At 43.3% G+C, this 13,256-nt stretch overlaps 1 long non-coding RNA gene across 3 annotated transcripts; it reads right to left on the reverse strand.

The window, feature by feature from the left end:
- Nucleotides 1–348: 348 nt before the first annotated feature.
- Nucleotides 349–11,159, reverse strand: LOC120372210. Of its 3 annotated transcripts, none has more exons than XR_005584785.1 (5): nt 11,134–11,159; nt 9,610–9,691; nt 4,618–4,670; nt 2,519–2,662; nt 349–1,315 (listed from the first exon to the last, which is right to left on the reverse strand). It is a non-coding gene; the product is annotated as an uncharacterized LOC120372210 (long non-coding RNA). The 3 variants fall into 3 exon arrangements; XR_005584786.1 differs by lacking the exon at nt 11,134–11,159 and adding an exon at nt 10,374–10,437; XR_005584787.1 differs by lacking the exon at nt 2,519–2,662.
- Nucleotides 11,160–13,256: the final 2,097 nt, after the last annotated feature.

Below are 13,256 nucleotides of genomic sequence, written 5' to 3' on the forward strand. Positions count from 1 at the left end.
TGGGAGAACAGGGCCCGAGGGGGTGAATCTACACATAAACTGGAACCAATTTAAAATGGAGGCCAAAGCCAATGTGAACTGAAACCATTTCTGTTTACACCATTCTGCATTTCCTGGGATTTAGGATGCTTTTATCTTATGTCTTTTGGGGAGCCTGCTTTTCATTCTCAGTTTCTTTCCCCCATTTATATTATACTGTATTCTTTTTAATATTAATATCAAGCTCACAAAATTTCACCCACTGTGAGTAATAATTTTGGCCAGTAGATTAAAAAAATCATTAGTTTTCTTTATTACCAACAGGGCCCAGGCACCAGCTCAGCAAGCAGGTGCTTGGGCGGCCAAGGGGAAGGGGTGGCACGTCAGGCTGTTTGGCAGCAATTTGGCGGCAGGTCCCTCGGTCCCTCTCGGAGGGAAGGACCTGCTGCCGAATTGCCATTGAAGAAGAAAGCGGCACAGTGGAGCAGCCGCCGATCGCGACTTCTTTTTTTTTTTTTTTTTGCCGCTTGGGGCAGCAAAAACCCTGGAGCCGGCCCTGATTACCAACCATCACGGCAAGGAGGGGCAAACAGATTTTGTGCCTGGGACAGTACCTTTTCATCACAATTTGCTATAGCTTTAAATAATAAAAGAAAGAGATGATCATTGTTTTGGAGTCCCCTGCAGTTAAAAAGGCCAAACAAAATGCTACATTCTGCTTGTTTCCATTCTGGTGCAGGGACAGGTTGATGGCTGTATTCCTGATCACAGAGTTGGTCACTGGACTTTTTGGTCTGAATCTGCAGGCTCTGTACTGTCAGCTTTCCCACATTAAGCAGGACTGGGCCAGGTCAGATAGGATGCAAGATTAAGAAAATCTTTAGTGCTACAGGAAGTGATGTTGATAATTCAGTAGGTGGCACATTTCCATCTTGAATCTATCAAGAAGCAAACTCCACCAAAAGGGAATGCTGTCCTTTTGGGTGAGATGTAGAACCATAGCCTTGACTCCATGTGGACATTCAAGATCATATCAAACTTCTGTAAAAATAGAGATGTTGACCCCAGTGTCATGGGCAAATTCTGATGAATAGGTCTGATCCTGCAGTTGTTGCATTGGGAGTTCTACACATGGAGTGGCTATAGTATCAGACCTATTCCACCTATCTGAATTCCTCTCCCTCACGACTGTTTCAGCTGGATACTATATTCATCTTAAACTGTTGTGTAGAGTTGCTGTATCGTACACCATTAGGGAGATGTTGGTTGTATTCCACTCCAGAGGAAGCTGCGTTTAGTTGGTGAGTAAAGTGATCCTTTTTCATGTCTTTCCTTCCTAAAACAAAGGCTTAATTAGTTAATATTTGTAAAGTGCTTTGAGATTCTGTGATGCAAGGCATAAAGAAGCATAAGGTATTATTAACAGTAGAAACCCTTTCTCTGTAATACTTTATATCAAGGTGACCAGAATGGAACAAACATTCCAGCTTTGCTTCATGAGTCCCATATACAATTATATGTGTGATTTGTGTTCATGTGTCTCTTGATGTCTTAAAGCATTCCCTTACTAGCAAATATAGGGAAATTTAACTAATGTGAATGGAAAGGTGAGTATGAGAACCAATCAAGTGTCCAAATCAGGAAAACCCTACAGTTAAAGTTTCAATTACAGAATTAATGCAATTGTATAGAACATATGTAATATTTTCTATATCTGGGTCAATTGTTACATTTAAACCTTTACACACTATTAGTTCCTTAATCTAGATCATAAAACATACCAGGGCTATGCAGAGTGGCTCTGTCAATATGAATCTTACTGTGACTAGGTGAACTCACGCCACACTGGACAGGAATGGGTTAACTCCTCCTCATAGGCTGAGGAAGCCCCGCCCTCACATCCCTACTGAGCATGCCCCAAGTGCAGTACCAGTATAAGAGTGAGCAGCTTAGCTCAGTCTGGGCTGACCACCAGAGAGGAAGGTTGTTTATTGCAGGCATCAGCCTCAGTGCCATGGCATTCCCCCAACTGCAGAAGCCAGAGGAGTTGAGATCCTGGCAGAGATCCTGATACCTGCAGATGCCCCAGGGACTTTGGAGCCACTGGAAACAGCCCAGGCAGAGGAATCTGGGAACCCTGAAGCCACCCAGATCATGGATGCAGGAGTCACAGTAGGAAGTATCCTGGGGAAGGACTAGCATTAGTTCCAAGTATGGTCAGTGTGCTGCAGCTGGAACCTTGCTGACTCAGTGGTGACCTCACTTGCTGCTGCCAGGGCCCTGGGCTGGGATCCAGTGGACAGGGAAGGCCTGGGTCCCCCTAACCCAGCCGGCACCCATCTCCCAGGTGGCGTCCCACTTCCTAGCAAATCAGGGTAATGCTATTGACTCTGGCCACTAGGCCTTGCTGCCTGGCGAACCAGGGTAACCCTATCAACTTTAGTCCTTAGGTCTCACTGCCTCACGGTAAAGGGCAGCTTGAGGGACAGGGTGAACTCACCCTGCACTGGATGGAGGCCCTCCATCCCATCACACTTACGTTTTGGAATTTCCTGGCTTTTGAGCCTTTCTCGTTAGCTCCATGGTGGATCTGCAAAGCAGGACACTACCACTCCCATCTGTCTCCTCCGCACTGCATTTCCCTTTTTCCCTGGCCAGGGAAAGGTCCTGAACCAGGAAGTAGCTGGGAAGGTAAACAGGGAGCAGGAGAAAAGCCCTACGAACCATAACCAAAGCTGCCTGTGGAGCAGGCTGTGACTGTTGGACATCACAGCTGGGTGCAGCGGTCTGTGTGGGATTTATGGGGGAGCAGAAGTGGCTGGGCAGGAAGCAAATGCATAGGGCCACAGTGAGTCTGGCTTGGAAACTTGTAGGCTCCTCATTGCTTGAATAGAGACTGGACTGAAGAGGGACCCCCAGGCACTAGGACTGCCTCTTGATTGGACTGCCTCAACATTTACCACTATTGCTCACTTTGAATTGTAACCATTTAAGCTTCTGTGCCTGTAGTATCTACAACCTTTCCCTTTCCTGATAGCCCTAGTAAAACACCCTTTCACTGAAAGTATGTCTACACTACAATGGAAAAATTGTGGCACTGAGTCTCAGAGCCTGGGTCAGTTGACTTCAGCTTGCAGGGCTGAAAATAGCAGTGTAGACATTCAGGTTCAGATTCTGAGACCCACTTCCCTCACAGGGTTTCAGAGCCCAAGCTCCGGCCCTAGCACAAATGTCTACACTGTAATTTTTAGCTCCCACTTGCCCAAATCAGTTGACCTGAGTGAACCGCGGGCATGCTGCGAGTCTTTTATTGCAGTGTAGATGTACCCTGAGTGGTTAATGGGACCCACCAAGGCTAGCGCCTACAAGGCATAGTCGCAGAAGCACCTACAGTGCTTGCCTCCGAGTTGCAGTACACTTGGTATGCTACTGGCATCTGTTTTTGCATGTTTCATCTATAATTTTGTGGGTTTTTCCCTTCATATGTCCTCTTTAAATACTGTCCTGTAGTGTTGCCTTTAATATCCTAGTTAATGTAAACACATGCAGTTTAGGATCCCTCTGGGTGAAGGATTCTATATTTAAATAATCATGGGGTTACAGTTGTTTTGCTACAAAATTCTATAATTAAATACAGACCTATTTATCCAAGGACATTAGGGAGAAGGCAGCTACATTGTATCTGAACAATAGAAGCCAATGTTGGCAAGATATGTTTTATTTTTCATCCTCTCCAAATACACAAAAGGTCAGTGTTCATTTCATAACAGGTTCTCCTATTTAGGAATTACGGGCATTTTCTCTATCAGAATGAGACTTTAAAAATATCTCCACTGTAACCTTATAATAAAGCCAGGGATTAACATACCCTGTTGAATGACATTGTGGGAAAAAAGGCCTGACTTTCACATTTTTACCCCTGCCCACCTATCCTAGTCTTGGCTAGATGACACATCATCTTAGCCTGATGAGTGACACTGCTATGAGATGTCACAAAGGCAAGTAAAATTCTGGTGAAGTAACCCAAGTAACCACAAAGAGAATAGTTGAAGGGAATACTGTATTAGTTTCATTAAACAAAATTCTGTATATCTTTTGCAATACACATTTTGTGTATTTGCTTGTTTAGTTTTGTTTTTTAGCAGAATGTCTGGAATAAGCATTAAAGGCCTGATCCTGCTTCCACTGAGCATTTTTGTCACTGGCTTCAGTTGGAGTAGGATTAGGCCCTCACTGAGGAACCAGTCCTACAAACTTTGACACATGACATGAGTAACTTTATGCTTGTGAATAATCCCATTGAACCCACTCATGTGTAAATATTTGAAGGATCAGGCCCACCATTAAAAAACGTTGTTCAAATTTCGCAGCTCCAAAGGACAGGAATCCTAATGGTCCCACAGAATATACTAGCCATCTTCTGTCTCTGAAGCAGTTTAATTCAGTATTGCCAACTCGAAAAGTTCAAAACTCCTGAATCAGGCTCACCAAAAATCATGAGTGGTTTTAAAATCATGAGATTATGTAAAAATAATAAATTTGGTGTTCTTTTTATTTGCCTTCTGTTTTTTGAGCCTTTAGGGTCACTGTAGTCACATTTTGAAGCTTTCCCCACAGCCACAAGATCTAGAAACTTACTTTTTCTCTAAGAATGAAAGCTGAAATCATTACATATCACTCGACTCCAGGAGCTGGGGGTTTAAGGAAAACAATAATTATAATGAGGCTCATGACAAAATCATGAGTTGGCAACACTTTTGAGAATAACTACCTTTCCCTGCTGCTCTCTCCCTTCTCTTTTCAAACATTGTTATGGCTCAGGTTGGGCCATGAGGTGGGACTACTGACGGTATGTCTACACTGCAAATAAAAACCTGTGGCTGGTCTGTGCCAGCTGACTCGGGCTTACAGGTCTCAGGCTGAAGGGCTAATTGCACGGTAGGTGTTTGGGCTTGGGCTAGAGCCTGAGCTCTAGTACCTTGCAAGGTGGGAGGGTCCCAGAACTCAGGCTGCAGCCAGAGCCTGAATAACATGGCAATTAAACAGCCCCTTAGCCTGAGCCCCATGAGCCCAAGCAGCTAACATGGGCCAGCTGCAGGTTTTTAATTGCAGTGTAGATGTACCCTGCCTATCTGCTTTCTGTTTCTCTTCCTCAGTCTTTTCATGAAATGAATCATTGATTTGTCCATCTGCACTTTAAGCAATGTGGGGGAATGGATAGCTCAGGGGTTGGGAACTGGATATGCAAGCAAGCTTTTAATCAGTAAGTCGTCAATTTAAATTTGCCCTTATTAGTCCTGACCAGAATTTGTCACCATCTGCTAGCTATGCAGTGGTGTGCATGAATTGAATTTGGTGGTATTTTGTTTAAAACATGCCCATCACTGTAGTTCTGGGGTCCCAATATCTGGGGTCTCAAACCAGTTCTCATTGTAAGTGGCGTCCATGTCACAAAACTACCTAGCTGGCTTAGGTATTTATATAGTCCCCATTCCTGTAGTATCTGAGCACCACACAACCTTGAACATACTTGTCCTCACAGCACTGTGTGAGGCATGGAAGCACAATTAGTCCATTTTACAGAGGGGAAACTGAGGCACTGAGACTAAAGTGCTCAGTGTTGCAATGCCTAACTAATTTAGGAGACTAACTCTCAGGGTACGTCTTCACTACCGGCCGGATCGGCGGGTAGCAATCGATTTCTCGGGGATCGATATATCGCGTCTCATCTAGACGTGATATATCGATCCCCGAACGCGCTCCTGTCGACTCCGGAACTCCACCAACGCGAACGGTGGTAGCGGAGTCGACATGGGGAGCCGTGGATGTCGATCCTGCGCCGTGAGGACGGTAAGTAATTCGATCTAAGGTACTTCAACTTCAGCTACACTATTCACGTAGCTGAAGTTGCGTATCTTAGATCGATTTCCCCCCCCCCCCCGCCGTGTAGACCTGCCCTTAGTTTCAGAAGGAACTTAGCTTTGCAACACCTTAATGCCTAAGCTCAGCAATGCCTAAGTACCTTTAAAAATCTGGGCCTAAGTGACTTACCCTAAGTCACACTGAAGTCTCTGGTAGAGCAGGAAATTGACCCTGGGTCTCCCAAGTTCTAAACTAGTCCCCAAAACTTCTGCAACATCCTTCCTATCAATACCACTTTCCAAACTGGTACCATTTTGGCAGTCTTAGCAGAGGGGCAATATTGCCTGGCTACGGAAAATGAATACCTCAGCCCTTCAGGGGATCCCTCTGGTCAGGGTTGAGGCACAATGGAAGGGCATTGTGGGGAAAACTTTCACTTGTGCTTCTCATGCTTTATTTTACTTTTACTAAGCCAGGCCTCAGCCAGTGCAAACTGGTGTGACTCCCTTGACTTAAATGGAATGACGACAGTTTACACCAGCTGAGGTTCTGGCCCTCAGTCACCAGGACAGTCACTTCAGCCTCTTTCATGAGCACTAAATTCACGTGAAAGTAAGAAAAGTAAACAATTGTATATTTTCTAGAGAAACTTTATACAGTGTGCATCAAAAACTTAATTTCCAGCAGCACTTAACAATGTGCTCACAAGAGACACTAGTAGGACGGCAGCTCAAATGTTTTTTATAGCAAGCGAAGATAGGGAAGGCCAGATTTCCCCCGCCCCCCTTTTCTTTCCCATACACAAAAGGGTCCTTATTCATGTTCATAACAGGTTCTCTCACATAGCAATCAACTCTATCAGACAGACAGTGGAGGGAGACTGCAGATTCCTCATGCAGAATATCAGTTTGGACCTTTTCAGCTTTGTTTGAGCATGGTAAACCAGATTCATGATTCTCATACTGGAGATGGTGAGGACTAAACAAATGAGTGGGCTGGTTATAATGGGTACACAGAATACAACTGGGCCAAACCACAGCAGCACTCCTGAATATTTTCCCTCATACCACTGCACTGAAAGAGATCCCAGACATCCTCCTCCGACTAGGAGTTTCCTTCTTTGTATTATTCACTGATCTACCTTTTAGCCTGTAGTGCTCCTAGATTCTTTATGATGCACTGTGCTTTTTAACTGCATCAGAGGGCTTGCATTACCCTGGCCGTGCACTTTGTCTAGCTATTTACAGTAGTGCAAAGTGGATGTAAAATGCTACCCTGCTGATTTCTTTAACCCACTTCACACCCACTTCGCATTGATGCAAATAACTACACAAAGTGCAGGGCAATGGTCAATCAGATCCAGACTCTTTTAGGACACTTCAGGCTGAAAGTAGAGCCCAGATGGAACCCAAACACAGAGTACTGGCCTCCAGCATTAGAGCAATGGAAAGAATGAAAAAGGGATTGGTTGGGAACAGCAAAGAAAACACCAAACACAAAAAGAATATGGAAATGGAAAAGCATTAAAATAGAAAGAGAACTGGAGAGAGGCAAAGGAGGAGAAAGAGAAAGAAGAAATAAAGCACAACAATGAAAAACTAATGTTAAATGTCAGAGATCTGACACTGGTTTTAGGCTGATGGTCTTTCACTAACGTGTCTTGCCTTTCTAGGTTTCTGAGGTACAGGGTTGTTGATGGGGTGTAAATTAAAAAATGTCCCTTCTCTTCTTGTTGGGTAGGTGATTAAGTTAATATGGCAGCTTGAGGGGTTTTTTTAATTGAAATGACAAAGGGGAAGCAGTTTTTCTCCCTGAATTTTAAATGCAGGATGATTCAGAACACAGGAAGTAGCCAGAACAATAGGGGAAACCTGAGTCACCTGACAAGGTAGGAAAACTGTACAAATACACAAAACAGGAAATAAAAGGAAAGGAAAACAAAGGGAAGAGCGTCCCCTTTCTTTTAGCAATGTATCACTGATGCAATTTCACTAGCAGTTCACCTAGATTTGAGATTTAGAGCTGGTTTGGAAAAAAAGGGACCCATTTTCCACAAAAATGTTCATTACAAAAATTGACCTTTTTCATGTCAAATTTCAAATAGTTATTTTTGGGGCGGGGCAGGGATAGCTCTATTGAGATTATAAATGTGGGTACATTTCTCCTTCCCCCATTTCAGAATCAGCTGCAGTGCTTTACTCCAGCTGTCCACAAGGGTGCTGCCATTGAGCTTCACATAATGTATGTGTGACAGGAAAACAGCTTCAACCCTTGCCTGCCACTGGGCTCCTTTTATTTTGAAAGAGCAGATTTGTTCTAATCAAAATTCTCATTATCCAGATTGGAGATACAGAGGGTCTGATTTTTCACTACCTTGCAATTTGTGTAGTCATTTACAGCTGTACAAAGTGAATAAAAAGTGTAAAACACGTCCAGTCCAGTCCAATAATATTTGATTCCCACTTTGCATAGAAATAAATGACTTTACAAGGAGCAAGGCAGTGGTGAATCGGGCCTGTGGTCTTCCTTGTTTAACTCTCTGCTTTGATTCCAGAGCAGGTCAAAGGTCCTGATTCTGGTTTAAATCCAGGGACAAAGATGCCAATTCTGAGTTACATTCCTCCTTCCCCATGCCACTCTGGTGGAATAAGCAGAAGGAAGGTGGCTTAACCAGCTTCCTGGAAATTCCTGGTATAAGGAGCTTCCCCAGATGGTATAAAACCAACATAGCCAGCCCTATAATACTTCCTCACAGGTCCCAGTGCAGGGATGTGCCAGATGGCAGTGACATGCAAACATGTATGCAAGCCTTCCTTGGGGAGAGTAGACTATCACATCTTTGGGAAGAAATCTCTGTCTGAAAGAGCCCACTGGAAATGGGCCATTTGTCAATAAAAGTCAGGCATCAGAAACAGGGACATGGTGTGTTGGTGGAGACAGCTGAAATGAATACTGAGAAAATATTACTTCATGTATATGCATATCAAAAACCAGCATCTGAAAGAGAAGTTTTGATATTATTGTCAAAAATCAGCCATCTCTACTGTTGGTGATGGGCTTTATATTTTAAGATGAGAGGCTACACACACAGGATCAAATTAGGGGTGATATAAATGTTAGTTTCACATCAGTAAGTGGGTGCTAGGGAATCTATGTTCATGCAACTTCAGGAGGAAGAGGGTGTAAGCAAGAGTTGTGAGGTGCCTGCTTTAATTTTCACCTTCTTATCCTCCCTCTTACTTGCTTTTCTTCCTATAGCACTAACTTCCAGCTTCTCTGCATCCACATTACACCCACTTAGATTCCCTAAGACTCAGAACTACTGACCAATGTGTAATTTCAACATCACTTGTGAATTTGGCCCACTGAGCTAAATTCACTGCTAGAGTAAGCAAATATTGATTTCAGGATATTGCACCTATTTATGCCAGTGGTGACTTTGCCCCAAGCATTCTGGGCTTGATTCTGAGCTAATTCTCAACCATGTAAAACCAAAGTAATTCCATTGATTTTAATGGAGTTATTCCTGATTTACACCAGGAAAAAGAAAGTGTGTTTCTGACACTAGCATGCTGCTGCTAGCTGGAAAGAGGTCTGGGAGGTATGGTTTTACTCTGTACCAAAAAGTGCAGGGCAAAGTTTGCCATGCTTTCTATAGGATTTGCCCGAGGTCAGTTTGTTTTCATTTGTCTTATATTGTTTTTCTTTGTTGTAAAATTACCAATAAAGACTGGCTGTGTTGGAACTTAAACTGTATCTGACTCTCACCTGGGGCAGTTGCTGGCTGACACATTGGGAAGTGGTTTTCCTGTCCTGCCAAAAATGTTGAGATTTCAAAAACTGTTGCTGCCTGAATCGGGACAAAAATTGGAAATGTTGAATGTTTTCACAACCAATAGTCTGGGAAAAAAAATCAGTTTGGGTCAATCAATATTTTTCATTTCATTAATTTGAAAATGGTTCATTTCAATGTCGACCATTTTTACTTTAATTTTTTTTACTATAATTAGCTTACATTTCAAAACAAAAAGTACCAGAAACAGGATTTTTTTTCATTCTGACAGCTTCATCCTGACAGCTTCAAAACTCATTAAAAGAAATGTTTAAGTCGAGACATTCATCAAAACCAAACCTTTCCTGCAAAAAGTTTGTTTCAACGAATAAACATTTTCCAATGAAAAAAACATTTAATTGAAAAATTCCCAACCAGCATTACTGTAGAGTGCACCATTATATTTGGCCAAAAGCCTGAAGAGCTTGTAGAATTTCTCTATTTAAGTATATACACATTCAAGGATCTGCAAAGACAGAAGAACTGGTTATTATGAGTTCTCTCAGAAACAGCACTGTCCCCTTGATTCTGGTAGGCCTTTTCAGATAAAAACAAACAAAAAAGTTAGTGTTTTAATTTATAGGAATTTATTTTGGTCAGAAGTCAGATTTACTGCTAAGTATCTGCAGCTGGTCATTCAGATAAATAGCTCCTGCTAGCCAAGCACTTGCAAACATTCAAAAACAAACAAACACTCTACCTTGATCCCATAGGGATCCTTTCAGTTGTGTTGAAGGGCTTCAATCCACCTTTCTTCCTTCATTTTAAAAGCTGCTGTGGTTTAATTAGTTTTCCCTGATTGGCAGATCTGAGTTACTCTGCCTTAAGCATGCTCAGCAGAGTTGTCTGTCATTATTAAAAGGACATATTCCATATGTAAAGTAGAAGCTTTGACAGTTCCAACTTCTTTACTTACAAAGGTCTGTCATAAACAGTGGCAAGATTAAATTTAGCTTTTGCTTCTCATGCTTTTTTGGGGGCAAGGATGGAGCTGCTGCAAAGATCCAAGGCTTAATTCACCAAATTGCTTTCTTAGACAGAGCCTGGCTAAAAAAATTACAGTTTTTCGATGCGACTCATTTAAGTTTGAAGTTCCAAAATAACATTGGGGGTGTATTTATATTTTAAAACTATTTGCAGCATATAGATTCAAAGTCTAGTCTATATAATAAACTAGTTAAAGAACAATAAAGCAGATGCTATATGCCATGTTCAAATGTTGAACTTTGTTCTTTTCCATTTAGAATAGTCATAAATGTCTGGATGTGTCATTCACATGGTGGCTAGCTTTAGTGCAGCTAGAGGTTTTCAAAGAAATGGATAAACTGAACAGTACTAAGTAACAAGGACCAGATGGTATTCACCCAAGAGTTCTGAAGGAACTCAAATGTGAAACTGCAGCACTACCAACTGTAGTATGTAACCTTTTGCCAGGGGTGAAAGTAACTTACAGGACTTACCGGTACTGCCAGAGTCCTGAAGGGTGTGGCCTCAACCGGAAGAGGCGGGGTCTCTCAAGATTTAAAGGCCCTGGGGCACCGGCTGTGGCTGGGAGCCCCAGGGCCTTTAAATCAACCCGGGGCTCCCAGCTGCAGAGGTGGCTGGGAGCCCCTGGGGCTCATGGGCAAATTAAAGGGCCCTGGGCTCCAGCTGCTACAGAGCTCCGGGCCTTTAAATCCCCACCGCAGCTCCAGCTGGGATTTAAAGGCAGCCGCAGGAGCCCTGAGCCTTGCCGGGATGGGGCCGGGATGTAAAGGGCCCGGAGCTCCCGCGACTGCGGGGATCTCTGAGCCCTTTAAATCCCGGCCCCAGCCCAGCCGCTGGAGCTGCAGGTGGGATTTAAAGGGCGCTGGGCTCTCCGTGGTGGCGGGGAGTTCCAAGCCCTTTAAATCCTGGCCCTAGCCCAGCCGCCGGAGCTGCGAGCGGGATTTAAAGAGCTCGGAGCTCTCCACCGCTGCGGAGAGCCCAGCGCCCTTTTAATCCTGCCCGCAGAAACCGGTGCGGTCCAGCACGATGTACTGGCTCTTGCCGGTACGCTGTACCGGACCGGACCGGCTTACTTTCACCTCTGCCTTTTGCTGAAACCAGCCTCTGTACCAGATGATTGGAAGGTAGTTAATGTTACACTGCTTTATAAAAGGGATTCCAGAGGCAATCCTGGCAATTACAGGCCAGTGAGCCTAACTTCAGTATCAGGCAAATTGGTAGAAACCATAGTAAACAACAGAATTCCAAGTCCATGCCTCACCAGTCTATCAGAATTCTTTGAGAGAGTCAGCAAGCATGTGGACAAGGGTGATCTGGTGAATGTAGTGTGCTTGGATTTTCAGAAAGTTTTTGACAAAGTCCCTCACTAAAGACTCTTAAGGAAACTAAGTAGTCATGGGATAACAGGGAAAGACCTCTTATGGCTCAGTAACTGGTTAAAAGATAGGAAACAAAGGGTAGGAATAAATTATCCATTTTCACAATGGAGAGAGGTAAACCACAGGGTCGCCCAGGGATCTGTACTGAAACCTGTGCTGTTCAACATATTCATTAATGATCTAGAAAAGGGAGTAAACAGTGAAATGGCAAAGTTTGCGGATGATACAAAATTACTCAAGACAGTTATGTCCAAAGCTGACTGCAAAACTGGGAGACTGGACAACAAAATGGCAGATGAAATTCAACATTGACAAGGGCTAAGTAATGCACACAGGAAAAAAATAATCCCAACTACACGCCTGTAATGATGGGTTCTAAATTAGTTGTTACCACTAAAGAAAGAGATCTTGGAGTCACTGTGACTAGTTCTCTGAAAACTTCAGCTCAATCTGCAGTAGCTGTCAAAAAGACTAACAAAGTTAGGAACTATTAGGAAAGGGACAGAAAATATCTTAATTCTATTACATAAATCTATGGTATGCCCACACCTTGATTACTGTGTCCAGGCCTGACACCCCATCTCCAGAAGGATATAACAGAAATGGAAAAGGTTCAGAGAAGAGCAACAGAAATGATCGAGGGTATGGAACAACCTCCATATGAGGTGAGCCTAAAAAGATTAAGACTGGTCAACTTAGAAAAGGGATGACTAAGGGGGATATGATAAAGGTCTATAAAATCAATGGTGTGGAAAAAGTGAATAGAGAAGTGTTGTTTACTCTTCCCCACAAAAACCAGGGGCACCCAATGAAATTAATAGGCAGTGGGTATGATACAAAAACAAAAAGAAGTACTTTTCCCCACACGAGATACAATTAACCTGTGGAACTCATTGCCATGGGATGGTGTGATGGCCAAACTGATAACTGGGTTCAAAAAAGAATTAGATAAGTTCATGGAGGATAGGTCCATCCCTGGCTATTAGCCAAGATGGTCAGGGTCAGAACCCCATGCTCAGGGAAGCCCTAAACCTTTGACTGCCAGAAACTGGGAGTGAAAGACGGGGTGTATCACTCCAACTGCCCTATTCTATACACTTCCTCTGAAACTCTGGTTCTGGCTACTGTCAAAGACAGGATATGGGGCTAGATTTGTCTAACCCAGCATGGCAGTTCTTACATTCTTATAATTTTGCCTTGAAAGCTTTATTGAATAG

The sequence above is a fragment of the Mauremys reevesii genome, linkage group 9, assembly GCF_016161935.1.
Source record: "Mauremys reevesii isolate NIE-2019 linkage group 9, ASM1616193v1, whole genome shotgun sequence".
Lineage (NCBI taxonomy): Eukaryota > Metazoa > Chordata > Testudines > Geoemydidae > Mauremys > Mauremys reevesii.